This window comes from Schistocerca nitens, chromosome 6 (genome assembly GCF_023898315.1).
Source record: "Schistocerca nitens isolate TAMUIC-IGC-003100 chromosome 6, iqSchNite1.1, whole genome shotgun sequence".
Taxonomy (NCBI): domain Eukaryota; kingdom Metazoa; phylum Arthropoda; class Insecta; order Orthoptera; family Acrididae; genus Schistocerca; species Schistocerca nitens.
The window spans coordinates 703,041,938-703,057,300 of NC_064619.1; positions in this window are offsets into that span (position 1 = coordinate 703,041,938).

Sequence of the window (15,363 nt, forward strand, 5' to 3'; positions counted from 1 at the left end):
GACGGCGTTTGTGGAGACGACCATCGACCTGGCGTAGCAAAAACGTGATTTATTCCACGAGGCAATATGTTCCATTGATCTCGTCGCCACTGCAATCGTAATTGCCGGTGTCGGGCCAACGTGTGAACACGTGAGGGTGTTCTGCTGCTGAGATCCATGTGCAGCAATGTACGAGAAACAGTGTGCTCCGAAACATTTGTGGGTGCACCAACGTTGTGGTCTTTTGGCAAAGACACCACAGGCCGCCGCCTGTCTTGATTTACAGAGCAGGCACGCCTCAAAATCACACGTTCTCTGAAGAGTCGTGGCAGGCCGACCAATTGTCGCCCATTGGTAGTTTCACTGTCGATCTACTACTCTCCATAATCGCTCACTTCAGTAGCTCTTGAACATTCGACCAGCTACGCCGTTTTCGAGATACTCGTTCACAGTCTCTGGGTAAACGTAAAATCATCTTTGTCAAAGACACTGATGTCAGTGGATTTCCCCATTTGCGGCCCGTGTCCTCTAGAGCGATTCCCCATCCGTCTTCGATCCACTTTCATACTTTCCTTACCGTGACACGTTCCCGCAACGCCGGCAGGCTACATCCAGCCTCGCGGAGGGCAGTGGTCATGATGTTTTGGCTTGTCAGCGAGAATGTAATTTAAACATCTCTACAACAAATTCTACCGTGATGGTGTTCGAAGGAACTGATTCTATCTGGGCCAAGAGGGTTCTTAACAACAAAACAACAGAACACGTTCTTATATCTAGGTTATGACATTATCTATGAATCGCATTGTAATGTCGTTATAAAGCAACAAAAATTTCTGTTTCTGTGGGGCAAGATCAAGATGAACTTTTGGAACAGCAAACGGCAGACACTTCGAAAAATCTACAAAGTAATGACAGTAACAAAATGCTTTATAGAACTAAATGTTTGAAACTAACGAAACAATTGACCGGAAGAACTGCGACCCATACCTTTCTGGAGAAAAAGAGAAGTGAATACGTCAGACGACAACTAAAGATACTCAAGCTTAACAAAGAAGAACTTTTGCTACCTTGTATTGCAGCCGTGTTGATGATGCGCTTTTTATTTTCGTAAAATCTGTCGTGTTGTGACATAGGCTAGAGAAATCGTATGACGACTTAATGGGTTCAAATCAGTGTGCAATTTCCGGTCAGAAACAAATTCAGAAAGACAAACTTCCGGTGATGGCAGGTGTCTGTTTGGATCGGCGCAAAACAATGTCACAGAACATCTACAAGAGTTGCAGATTTTAGGAATCGTTAAGCATACTTGTAGGGGACTCAGGGAACGCGAAAGGTCTGAACAGGACTTGTTTATTATGTTCAAACTACTACACTGAAGGCTATTTCTAGTCACTAGAAAAAGCAAAGGTTAGACTATCGGCACTGCAAAAGTTCGTATCTCAATCCAAAGGGTGAGAGCCATCATAAGTAGCAATCAATAGCAGCATTTTAAAATGCAAATCTTTGAAAGGAGCACTCCAAGTGGGAAAACAGACTTCAGTAGGAGCTTACCCGAGGCCCGCCAACCCTATCAGTACTTTTGTTCAAAAAATGGTTCAAATGGCTCTGAGCACTATGGGACTCAACTGCTGTGGTCATAAGTCCCCTAGAACTTAGAACTACTTAAACCTAACTAACCTAAGGACAGCACACAACACCCAGCCATCACGAGGCAGAGAAAATCCCTGACCCCGCCGGAAATCGAACCCGGGAACCCGGGCGTGGGAAGCGAGAACGCTACCGCACGACCACGAGATGCGGGCAGTACTATTGTCATCGACCAGTCTGATGTCAGGCTTTTCACCACCACAGTGCCACCGGCCAATTACATTTCGGTACTTCCATTTCTTCTACTCTGTTGGTGGAGTGTTTCGACCCTAAACACTAACAAAGCAGAAACAGTGTTGAGCTGAAAGCTAAACGTCACTGCCCTTCCTCGTAAGGCTAGCAAAAACAGTGCTTTACATCATTCTGCTTCGCCCTGAGGGGGAAAACTCTCTCGGGGGTAGGACCGCTGCCTCAGCAGTTTTGCCCATTTCCCACCTCACTCTAACCTGCATCAACTCACTGATGTTGCGGTTCTCATTAATAAAGATGTGTCGCTGCATTTGCTGAGATATGCCTCCATGCTGCCACTGTTTACTGTGGCACCTTACAAGAGCGTCCAGAAGGTGTATGGAGGTACCAGCTAATTCTCTGAATTGAAACTTCAGCTCTGGGATAGCAGCGGGGAGCATCTGCAGTTTAGAAGCTTCTTCCGTTACTGTTTTCCTCCTGCAACCAAAATGCCACCAACTGCGCCTGCAAACTGCCTTACATCTCTGGTAACTTATCTTTGGAGTGCTCTCGCTGGTTTCCAACAGCCTCAAGATAACAACGAATTACTCAATAAGTAGTCAATGCACAATAAGCCGACGAGACGGATACCCGAGACTGATGCAATACTTTCACATTAAAAATATCGTGTGTGTGTGTGTGTGTGTGTGTGTGTGTGTGTGTGTGTGTGTGTGTGTGTGTGTATGTGTGTTTGTATGTAGGATAGATGAGCTTATGCTCTCTGTTTATGGAGGAGGAGAGGCGGAAGATACCTACTACAAGTTTCAATTCCAGCCATGTTCTTTACATGAAGGACACTTGAGAACTATGTACTTCTTTCTATGTACTTCTTTCGTATCGCATAGAAAGAAGTACATAGTTCTCAAGTGTCCTTCATGTAAAGAACATATATATATATATATATATATATATATATATATATATAAAATTAATATCATCTGGAATATCTTTACCTCAAGGTGTCCTGCTACGTCGATACCTTAATTTTATGTACTGTGAATATTCTTGATATTAAATGCTAAATATTCGACATAAACAAAGAAAACTATATCATCTTTTGCAGTTCCGGCTTTCCTTCCAACATGAACATCTTCAGGAAATTTATTCTCTTTTTGCTGGTGGTTTCCATTGTCAGTGCAGATGATTCATATGAACCATCATCATCATCAAAGGAGAAGATAGTAGCACAGCAGAACGGAACAGTACGGGATGTAATACAGCAAAAGGTAATAGAAATTGAGGCAGAACATTATTTAATATGTACTCTAGTTATAACGTTTGTGAAAACTGCATTACCAAAAAAGATTCGTGTGGTTAAAAGTAATTTTATAATGCAGACGAGATGCATGTCAATAAAAAGATCCCTAGGATTAAAGAACAGTACATAATATCTGACTTAACTCCGTGCGGTCTGAAGTGAGTGAATTTGAACGCAATGGCATAGCTTCAAACATAACTTGTACTTATGCTGCAAACCATTCTTCAAAGAAAGCTTGCATATTCCTCGCCACAAGAAACTGTGCATTGCCCTGTTCACTTTTGGCATCAGGAGAAGCCTGGAGGAAAGGCAGAAGTTTGAGCAGTAAAGCCACTCTGATGTGGTGATTGCTGGCCAGATGTCCCTCGACCTGTAGGAGTTGAGACTCCATGTGAACTGCTCAAAGAACGTTTCTCAATGCCTGTGTACGAGGGGGACCCAAAAATAACCGGAATTTTTTTCTAGAAAGCATATACTCTATTGTTTTCAAATACAACCTTAATCTCCTTCGAAGTACTCTCCATTAGCATTAATACACTTGTGCAAACGTTCATTCCAGTGTTCGAAGCACCTTTTAAATTCGTCCTCTTTGATACCTGCTAGCACTTTCATGTCATTGCGTTTTACGTCTTCCACGTGCGCAAAACGCTTCCCTCTCAAGTCTCTTTTCATCCTCGGGAATAGGAAGAAGTCCGAGGGTGCTAAAACCGGCGAATAGGGCGCGTGGGTCAAGGTAGTCGTCTTCATTGAGACCAAACCTGGCGAACGCTGAGAGCCGTGTGCGCGGAAGCTTTGTCGTGATGCAGGAACCACACGCCAGAATCCCATAAAGCTGGACGTTTTCGCGACAAACTTCTGCGAATCCGTTCATAACCTCCAAATAGAATTTCTGGTTTACTGTCTGGTTTTCAGAGATAAATTCAGAGTGGACGATCCCTTTGATGTCAAAAAACAGATCAACATCGTTTTCACATTCGATTTCACTTGTCGAGCTTGTTTTGGTCGAGGTGAAATTGGTGACTTACATTGTGATGACTGTTGTTTACTTTCTGGATCGTACCCACACTACCATGACTCATCACCTGTAATGATTTTGTTGAAAAAATGTGGATCATCTTTGAACGCGTCCTTCATTTCGAGACAGGCTTGAACGCAACGATCCCTTTGTTCTCTGGTAAAAAGCTCCGGCACGAATTTTGCTGCCACTCTTCGCATCCCCAAATCGATGGTCAAGATGCGCTGAATTGAGCTCCATGACGACCCGGACAAGTTCTCGAGTTGGTTGATTGTCCTGCATAGATCTTCACTGATGAGATCACTGATTTTGTCGATGTTGTCTTCGCTTCGAGCGGAACGGGTCTGATCTTCAACCACCATTTCTCCCTTTTTAAACCGAGAAAACCATTCGTACACTTGCGTTTTACTAATAGCGTGGTCTTTGTAGGCTGTCTGAATCATCGCAACAGTTTCTGCTGCGTTCTTGCCGAGCAAGAAACAAAACTTCACTGCCGCACGTTGTTCGTAAGAACTAGCAATTTCCTCGTGTCACGTCTGCACTGTACGCACATTCAGAGAACTGCCAAAGAAACCACTTCTCACTGTTGGGTGAAGCCGCGTGGCAGAATGTCTCAGCAGAGCTCCTACTACAACCCTCTGGCGGCGCAACCTGCTACTACAAGTACACGATGTGCAACATTACGATTCCGGTTACTTTTGGGTCCCACCCCTAGTATCTAATAACCAGTGTGGGTTTAGAGGCTAGGGCAGTAGTTAATAACGAGTAAGCCCTATGACTCTAAATAACAGAAACGTGAAATAAAAACAAAACGATAACCAAAATACAGGCAGTCTGTTAGGAAATGCAAACCTATAAAATCAAAATCTGCCACTGAGTAACAATCAATACCATGCTGATGCACAGAATGCGTTGTGTACATGGTGTCGATTCTCCTATTTAATGGCCTGAACGATTAGATTTAACTTATGGGAGTCCAGTCTCCACTTACTGAGCACTCATATACTATACACTATTAGTCTTGTTTTATGAATCAGGTGGACCATCCATAGAAAGGGGCCTAACGAAAAAATCCTAAATTATGCTGCAACAGATCCAGTACTCAAAGTCTTACTGTGGTCCTACTTTTGCATCTTATTGTCTAAATACCTGTAATTCTCACAATACACAAAATTCTTCTGCTCTGAGCGATTAACAATTCCAAGGCGTAAGCCACCACAAGTAAGTAACAATTATCCCTCCTTACACACAAATATTCATTAAATGGAAGGTAAAGTGCACTCTATTGTAACAAATGGAAAATTGGTCAACACAGTTACTCGAATACTCTCATCATGGAAAAATGAAACAGAGAATTATTGAACAAATAAGTGTTGAGTATATTCTGAAAACCACGTTTGCATTCACTGCGCATCGAAATACCCCTTATGAATGAAACAACGTTAAGTTTAGTTTCAATTATTGTGGTCTGGTGAATCAAAAAGTATTAAGTCAGTCAGGCATGAACCTGGTGCCAAGACTATTACACCTTCATGTTGTGTCGGCAGACTTGCCAACACTACGCACACTAATTGAAAGAGGCGGCCAAGATGCACGCGCTAACTCACGAAGGATGGAGTGAGGTCTGAAACAGGAGACTTAATGAATGCTATAAAGAAAAGTACGTATCTTCTGGACTACTTAACTTTTAATCCTTCCTTTGTATACATTGTTCTTGATGAGACATCTGGAGATTGTGGCGATACAAGTGCGACTCTTTTGATACAAGCTATCTAAGGCTAATGGCGCCTTGCTAGGTCGTAGACATGAACTTAGCTGAAGGCTATTCTGTCTCTCGGCAAATGAGAGCAAAGGCTTCGTCCGTATAGTCGCTAGCAACGTCGTCGTACAACTGGGGTGAGTTCTCGTACGTCTCTCGAGACCTGCCGTGTGGTGGCGCTCGGTCTGCGATCACACAGTGGCGACACGCGGGTCCGACATGTACTAATGGACCGCGGCCGATTTAAGCTACCACCTAGCAAGTGTGGTGTCTGGCTGTGACACCACACTTCATATATTGTTCATTCTCAAGAAAACATCAGCGGGCGGGTTGTCTGGCATTTATTATTCCTTGATGATTGTTCCTCTCCCACTCTGTCTCCATGTTGGTCAGCCAGGTACTACGACATTCCCCAACACATAGTGCTCTGTGGCGTTTTTCACGCTCTATGGTGATGACACGAGACACAAATTTTCATAAATAACGATGAAAGAATTTTTTCCCACTTACCAACCCCTCGTTCATCACTCGGCTAACGTTTTCAGATCTGAAAGCGGGAAAAAAAGCGTATTTGCGGCCGATGTAGGTGGACCATTGCAATATCCATTACACTTGTCTGGAAAGGTGTCCACGACAGATGCTGCTACTGAAGCCCATTCCAGTCTTTACAGTGGCCCTCCTGGGCACTTCCATTGGTTCCTATGATGGTCAGTTCCAGGCATACCTTAGTTGAGCTCATATCAGCAAATAACATAGGTCGTTCAGCTTGCATTATTCCCGCCTTCTGATGGAAGGTTTTTAGGAGATAGGGTGTGGTGCTATAATATCATCTTGAAAGATTAACTCGTTCCGACATGTAGGTTATGTGACTGGACAGTCTGTTGGTACATCTTGTCCATATACTACATGGCCCTCAAACAGCAATGAATGCCGATCCTCACATTTACGTGATACCAGTCCAAAATATGGTTGACCCAACTACGCACTGAATTGTCACCACAGTGCATTAGTGTTGTTCGTGTTTAGTGTTATTATCAGGCCTAGTAGGTCATACAAGAAGTGTAAATAGTGACAAATTTTCAGCAATCTCTGTGAAGGATATAAGGATGCCACATATTTATCTGAGATAGCATTATCAACACCTGATAGAGTTAGGAAGGGGCTGGAGTCCGGGTCTCCATTTGGCTGGCTATTGGAATCATGCAACATCTAAATGTGTGGGGATTTCAGATGTGACAGTGAACCAATGATGGACTGCATGGGAATATGAGGGTAGGCCCACTTGTCATCAAGGTTGCAGTAAAGCACAGCTGACCTCCAAATACTAGATCACCATATTGTGCACCAAACACGTTATACCCCTTCACACCTGTGCCTACCATCGGAGAACAAGTAAGGGATTCCATGCAATATTCCGTATCGTAAGGCACCATGGTCAGAGTTTACCAGCAGTTGGATTAGGGAATTACTGTCCCTTGTGTACACAGGCTGCCATTGACATCGCACCACAAATGGCTGTGTTAGGGTTTGTGCCATGAGTGGGAACCATGAGCTGCTAAGTAATGCTGTGTCATTGCATTCAGTGATGAATCGCAGTTCTGCATTATCCTAGATGACTGTCATCAGTATGATGGAGTCGTGGTGACCAGTCCCATTCTTCCAATGTTTCAGAGGGGCCCAGAGGTGTTTTTGCTGGAATCATGGTGTGGGTAGTCATTGGGTATGACTTTATGGCTGGTAGTGCTTTACGGAACCACGATGTCTCAATAGTATGTCATGGACATCGTGCACCATCATGTGTTACCTCTTATGTGGCAGTATTGCGGTACCATTTTTCATCAGGACAGTGACCATCTACACATGGCATGCATCTCTATGAAATGTCTGGCAATGCTGAGGTTCTCCCGTGGCCAGCAGCATCATCAGACTTGTCCACTGTAGAAGATACGTGGGACTAGCTTGTGACACAATCCCAATGGCAGTATCCGTGATATCAAAGACTAGATACAACTGTTGTGCGCCAGCTTACCTCAGGAGAGGATAAAACAGCTTTACGACACCCTCCCCGACCAAATCATTGCGGGAACCCAGGCCAGAGGTGGTAGAACGTCACACAGCAAGTGGACTCATAAGCTAGTTTCTTCGTCAATTTGATTAGGTTTTGTAATCACTACAATAACATACCCTCACAACTCGCGAAGTTTCATTTCAGTTCTTCCTCCCTTATTTTGGCATGCAGGACTGAAGCTCTTTGCTCATGATTGGAGATCTATGACTATAGTTGCGAGTTACGGTGAGCACGTTTCCACCCCATGGGAAATTCTCTACATGTATTACAAGCTGATAAGCAGTGTTACTGTGCTGAAATAGTCCCACTAACACATGCCACTTGTCTGATAATTTTATAAGTCCCCAACGTTTCGACAGTAAAATCTTTGTTAGAATGCCTAATGGGTTTTGTCGCAGAATACTATAACCTTTGTAAATTACAGCTGTGTCGCTGTATGTTCCCTGGAAACTACATGGCAATGATAAAGGCATGATTTTTCTTAAAATATACATCAGTGTTAGCCCAAAATGGTGGAAGGTCAAAGGGTCACCAAGATGTCAGTGTCAGCATCATATGAGTCCTCACCTATAATGTTACAGCGGACACCAAGTAACAATGACTGCCTATTGCATTATCTATGTATTTAGGAACTTTTGATTCCCTCCACGTGAAAAAAGCACACTAAATCTCACACGAGGCATCATAGGTGCTACGCTAAGTATAAAAGAACATGAGATTAAAAACATGCAAGTTAGTTTGCTTGCTTAAACAATTATTTTCAATGTGTTTTATGTAATTTTTGTCAGCTGTATTTTGCAAGGTAAGTGGTGCTGTAAGTCGTTTTAATGTAACACTTTGCATATCAAGTACTAGCCCTACATTTAGCCTTTCATTTATTTGTAGATTTGTCTATATATTTGAACTAGAAGCAGAGTTCTGCTTTGTTTAGTCACCGAACTCACTTTTGGATATTGGCATGTGGCTGTTTAAGGACATGGTATTTCCTCTTGATAATAAAAGTTGTAGGTTATGTTTTCAATTACAACGAGTTCTTTTATTTCAGATGACTAAAGATTATAAAAGAAAAATCCAGTAAGCAAAATGGATCCAAGAGGAAGTAATAAGGCTCTTAATGCCGTAAAATCAGGAAGAAAAATATGAGTAGCATCCAGAACTTTTTGGGTTCATGAAGCTACTCTGTATACCAGAATGAGAGATAAAAGTATCGACAGTCCAAAACTTGGAAGAAAACCCACATGTCCATTAAACAGGAAAATAAGATTAGGGATCATTACAATGACCAAGCTGTTCTGTGGCATTACGTGCATCCAGCTGCGAAAGATTGCGTTTAAGTACGAGAGGCTAGCAAGAACACTAACAATTGTGATGATTTATCTAGGTTAGCGAGAAAGGACTGTCTAGTTCCATTTTTAGAAAGTTTCCCGAGTAATAGCCTGAGAAAATTTGAAGCAACTAGCATTAATAGAACAGAGGAATTTATTGAAGAAGAGGTTAAAGTATATTTTAAAAATGTTGAGCGGGTCTTTGAAAAATATAAGTTTAAAGAGAGACGAGTGTTCATTATCGATGTACAAGGCATAAATACCGTACAAAAGCCTGAGAGAATTTTGGTGCTAGAGGTGTTAAACAAGTAGAGGGAGGTGGGTCTACCTCTTCAGAAAGGGGATAAAACGTAACAGTGATATTTTCTTGAAGTGCTGCTATACTCATCTTCTTCTGGAAAAGAGTGTCAAATCTCTTAAGTGAAGATGTAAAATTTGGAGCAATATATGCTTGCTTCATAAGTGGCTGGTCCAATGAGTCATTATTTTCCGAAATGATCCAGCTTTTCCCAAAGAATGTAAAAACGACTTTTGATGATCCGGTGCTGCTGATTTTAGATAATCACAGCAGTCACTTTTCACATATTGTTTTTCAATTTTGTAAAAAAATTCTGTTGTAATGATAACCATAATTCCACACAATTCTCACAAGCTTCATCTGGTTGACATTATATTCTTCCCCTCTTTGAAATCAGCCTTCAGTCGAGAGTATGATCTGTACATGAAGTCAAGGGTGCGTGAAAAAATTACATCATATGAGTTAGCTGTACTTTTAATAATACATATATTAAGGTTGTTACTATGACAAAAGACAGTCGGTGTTTAAGGTACGAGGTATTTGTCCTTTCAATCCAGACGAATTTCAGCATATTGACTTACAACAATGTGACACCTTCAGAGACGCTGTTTTCAAGATGAAGAGCTCCCGAATACAAAAAATGGGAATGAGGTGGTTGTTTCCACAAAGGAGCCGGATATCCCCGAAAAAATTCAATAATACGAGGGCGGTTCAGAAAGTAACCTCCGATTGGTCACAGTGCGGGTTGTGGGGGGAGTAGCGACGCCATCTGTGCGTTCACGCACTCAACAGGTCAGTCGGCATCAAGCCGTGGTCGAGTGAACGTCGTACCTGCGCTAGTTTAGTTTTTGTGGCAGTTTGAAATGTGTGCCGCAATAGAAAACCCCGCCAAATGTGAAGTGCGTGCTGTCATAAGGTATTTTACAGCCAAAGGATATTCTGCAGCAGCTATTCATCGTGAGCTTTGTGCCGTGTACGTACCAAGAGTTATGAGTGAAGGAGTTGTCCGTGAATGGGTACGTTTATTTAAAAGTGGACGAGAAAACGTTCATGATGAAGAGAGGAGTGGTAGACCATCATTGGTGACTGACGAACTCGTTCAGACAGTTGATGCAAAAGTTCGTGAAAATCGACGTTTCTCAATGTCGGAGTTGTCTACTGGTTTTCCACAGATTTGTAAGACTCTCTTGTACGAGATAGTGACAGCAAGATTGGGTTACCGTAAGTTCTGTGCACGATGGGTGCCCAAAATTCTTACCGACCACCACAAAACTCAAAGAATGGCCTCTGCATTAGACTTTCTGTCACGTTATGAGGACGAAGGAGAACCATTGTTAAACAGAATCGTGACCGGTGACGAAACCTGGATTAAGTACGTGAACCCTGAGACAAAAGAACAATCAAAGATGTGGGCACATTCAAATTCGCCTACCAAACCAAGAAAAGCCTCGCAAGATTTTTCTGCCAGAAAACTGATGGCAACGGTGTTTTGGGATGCCAAAGGGGTGTTGTTGGTTGAATTCATGGAACGTGGTATGACCATTAATGAAGACGTGTACTGTGAAACAATAAAAAAGTTACGACGGGCTATACAGAACAAACGCCGTGGTATGCTGACTTCCGGTATCGTTTTTTTGCACGATAACGCCCGTCCTCACTCTGCTTGCAGAACAACGGCCCTTCTTGAGTCCTTCAAGTGGGACGTTATCAACCATCCACCTTACAGCCCAGACCTGGCGCCAAGTGATTATCACCTCTTCATGCATTTGAAGAAATGGCTCGGGTCACAGCGGTTTGATGACGACGAAGAGCTCAAAGATGCGGTCACAGGCTGGCTCCAGGCACAAGCGGGTGATTTTTATGCAGAAGGAATTTCAAAGCTTGTGAAGAGATACGATAAGTGCCTCAATCGCTATGGAGACTATGTAGAAAAATAGTGCAAAGATGTAGTTGTAAGATGTATATATTAAAATATTTTTATTTAACTTGGTGTATTTTTTTAAATCAACCGGAGGTTACTTTCTGAACGGCCCTCATAGTTTCCTAGAACATCGGGAGAAGATGTTACACTTTTGGTAGAAGAGGTCTCAAAGATTCAACTAAAAGTTCAACTGTCAACCATTTTAGTGTATGTGAGATATCTTCTATTCCAAAACAAAAAAAGTTCTTCCTAAGACAAAACAAGCTTAATGGAAGTCTAAGGAAAAGTCAGTGATCCTTCAAACAACCCCAGAATAGGAACTACTACAAACGGAGTTATCAATAAAGAAAGAAAAAGAAGCTATGAAAAAGACATCTGAAGAAAACAAACAAGGAAAACGTAAGGATAAAGATGATACTAGGCGTCTGAGAAAAGTAATGACACTGAAAACAGTGCAAGCTGTCTGGCAGTGGTGTGTTGTTCTGCCTGTGTAGAGCGGTGTGTTCATCCCTTCCTGATGTTCAGTCTGACTTGTAGCTCCGTACAGCCACCACGTGATTTTTGAGAGAACCATCAGTGAAGTTTTCTTTTTGTTATGTGTTACGAAAATAGAACAGAGCAATTTAGAGCAACGTTGTGCAACCAAGTTTTGTGTTAAACTTGGGGAATCAGAGAGTGCGGCCTTTAAAAAGTTGAAACGGGCCTATGGGGAACTTACTTTATCTAGAGCACAAGTTTTTCGCTGGCATAAATGATTTCTGGAAGGCCGAGAACACATTGAAAATGAACCTCGCTCAGAGAGAGCTTCAACTTCAAAAACCGACGAAAGTGTCGAATCTGTGCGTGCTCTTGTGAGACCAGACGGACGTTTAACAGCAAGGATGCTGGGTGACCCGTTAAACTTAAAGACTTTCAACATACATCAAATTTTGACTGAAGGTTTGCACATGCAAAACGTTTGTGCTGAAGTGGTGCCGAATAACCTTGAAACTGAGTAGGATACCTGTGCATTGCTCTTATTGAGAGGACTAACACAGATGATGAATCCTGGATTTGTAGTACGGTCCTAAAACAAAACGGCAATGTGAGGAGTGAAACACTGATACATCTCCTCGACCGAGAAAAAGAAGATCAAAACAATGCTGATCTGTTTTTTTTTCACATTAGAGATATCATGCATAAAGAATTCGTTCTTCCAGGACGAACTGTCAACCAAGTGTTTTACAAAGATGTCCTTGAAAGGCTCAGGGAAGAAGTGAATCGACTGAGACCATACGTTGTAGACAACTGGATGGTGCCAGAATGAGATTTTCACTCTGGAGCGGAGTGTGCGCTGATATGAAACTTGCTGGCAGATTAAAACTGTGTGCCGGACCGAGACTCGAACTCGGGACCTTTGCCTTTCGCGGGCAAGTGCTCTACCAACTGAGCTACCCAAGCACGACTCCCGCCCCCTCTTCACAGCCTTATTTCTGCCAGTATGTCTCCTACCTTCCACACTTTACATAAACTCTCCTGAAAAGGCAATCCTATCGTTCCACACTTGACAAATATCTTAAAAGGACGTCTTTTTGGGACTCTGGAGAACATTCAGAAGAAAGTGACGGGCATGTTAGAGGCTCTACCAGTTGAAGCCTTTCAGCGCTGCCACCAAGACTGGAAACAACGACTCCTCCGGCCTATAGCTGCCGTAGGGAACTACACTCCTGGAAATAGAAAAAAGAACACATTGACACCGGTGTGTCAGACCCACCATACTTGCTCCGGACACTGCGAGAGGGCTGTACAAGCAATGATCACACGCACGGCACAGCGGACACACCAGGAACCGCGGTGTTGGCCGTCGAATGGCGCTAGCTGCGCAGCATTTGTGCACCGCCGCCGTCAGTGTCAGCCAGTTTGCCGAGGCATACGGAGCTCCATCGCAGTCTTTAACACTGGTAGCATGCCGCGACAGCGTGGACGTGAACCGTATGTGCAGTTGACGGACTTTGAGCGAGGGCGTATAGTGGGCATGCGGGAGGCCGGGTGGACGTACCGCCGAATTGCTCAACACGTGGGGCGTGAGGTCTCCACAGTACATCGATGTTGTCGCCAGTGGTCGGCGGAAGGTGCACGTGCCCGTCGACCTGGGACCGGACCGCAGCGACGCACGGATGCACGCCAAGACCGTAGGATCCTACGCAGTGCCGTAGGGGACCGCACCGCCACTTCCCAGCAAATTAGGGACACTGTTGCTGCTGGGGTATCGGCGAGGACCATTCGCAACCGTCTCCATGAAGCTGGGCTACGGTCCCGCACACCGTTAGGCCGTCTTCCGCTCACGCCCCAACATCGTGCAGCCCACCTCCAGTAGTGTCGCGACAGGCGTGAATGGAGGGACGAATGGAGACGTGTCGTCTTCAGCGATGAGAGTCGCTTCTGCCTTGGTGCCAATGATGGTCGTATGCGTGTTTGGCGCCGTGCAGGTGAGCGCCACAATCAGGACTGCATACGACCGAGGCACACAGGGCCAACACCCGGCATCATGGTGTGGGGAGCGATCTCCTACACTGGCCGTACACCACTGGTGATCGTCGAGGGGACACTGAATAGTGCACGGTACATCCAAACCGTCATCGAACCCATCGTTCTACCATTCCTAGACCGGCAAGGGAACTTGCTGTTCCAACAGGACAATGCACGTCCGCATGTATCCCGTGCCACCCAACGTGCTCTAGAAGGTGTAAGTCAACTACCCTGGCCAGCAAGATCTCCGGATCTGTCCCCCATTGAGCATGTTTGGGACTGGATGAAGCGTCGTCTCACGCGGTCTGCACGTCCAGCACGAACGCTGGTCCAACTGAGGCGCCAGGTGGAAATGGCATGGCAAGCCGTTCCACACGACTACATCCAGCATCTCTACGATCGTCTCCATGGGAGAATAGCAGCCTGCATTGCTGCGAAAGGTGGATATACACTGTACTAGTGCCGACATTGTGCATGCTCTGTTGCCTGTGTCTATGTGCCTGTGGTTCTGTCAGTGTGATCATGTGATGTATCTGACCCCAGGAATGTGTCAATAAAGTTTCCCCTTCCTGGGACAATGAATTCACGGTGTTCTTATTTCAATTTCCAGGAGTGTAATATGAATGGGACAGTGTTGTTGCTCGAGAAAACAAACTTTCATAGATAAAAAATCAGCCTCATTAATTCTCTCACACACTTCGTAAGTGCACACTTCTATAACTTATAAAAGGCTCATATAACAAGAAACGCGAACTAGAAAGTTAAAGCAGCAGCGATGTCCTAAATCTCGACTTAAAGGACACTTGTGATGACGATCAAATGGATGATATTGATCCTTTGACCTTCTCAGAAAATGTCTGTTTAGTTTGTGAAAAGTCTGGGAAAGATGGAGAATTATTGTACCGATGTGTTTCGTGTAGTAGGTGTAGTCTCACAGAACGTAACAGCTCCAGAAGACTACAGCTATGGTGTTTGCTATCCAAGAAGATGAACTCATTTAGCACCTATTAAAACAAAACAAAATATAAGAAATGTTTACAGAACTTCATTATTTTGTTCACTGATGTACAGTTTTGCCGGCCGGTGTGGCCGAGCGGTTCTAGGCGCTTCAGTCTGGAACCGCGCGACCGCTACGGTCGCAGGTTCGAATGCTGCCTCGGGCATGGATGTGGGTGATGTCCTTAGGTTAGTTAGGTTTAAGTAGTTCTAAGTTCTAGGGGACTGATGACCTCAGATGTTAAGTCCCACAGTGCTCAGAGCCATCTGAACCATGTTTTTTAAGTACAGTTTAGTTCATGTAATTAATAAACTAAACTAATGAAAATAAAAATAACATATTGTTCATTTGCAAGCACTG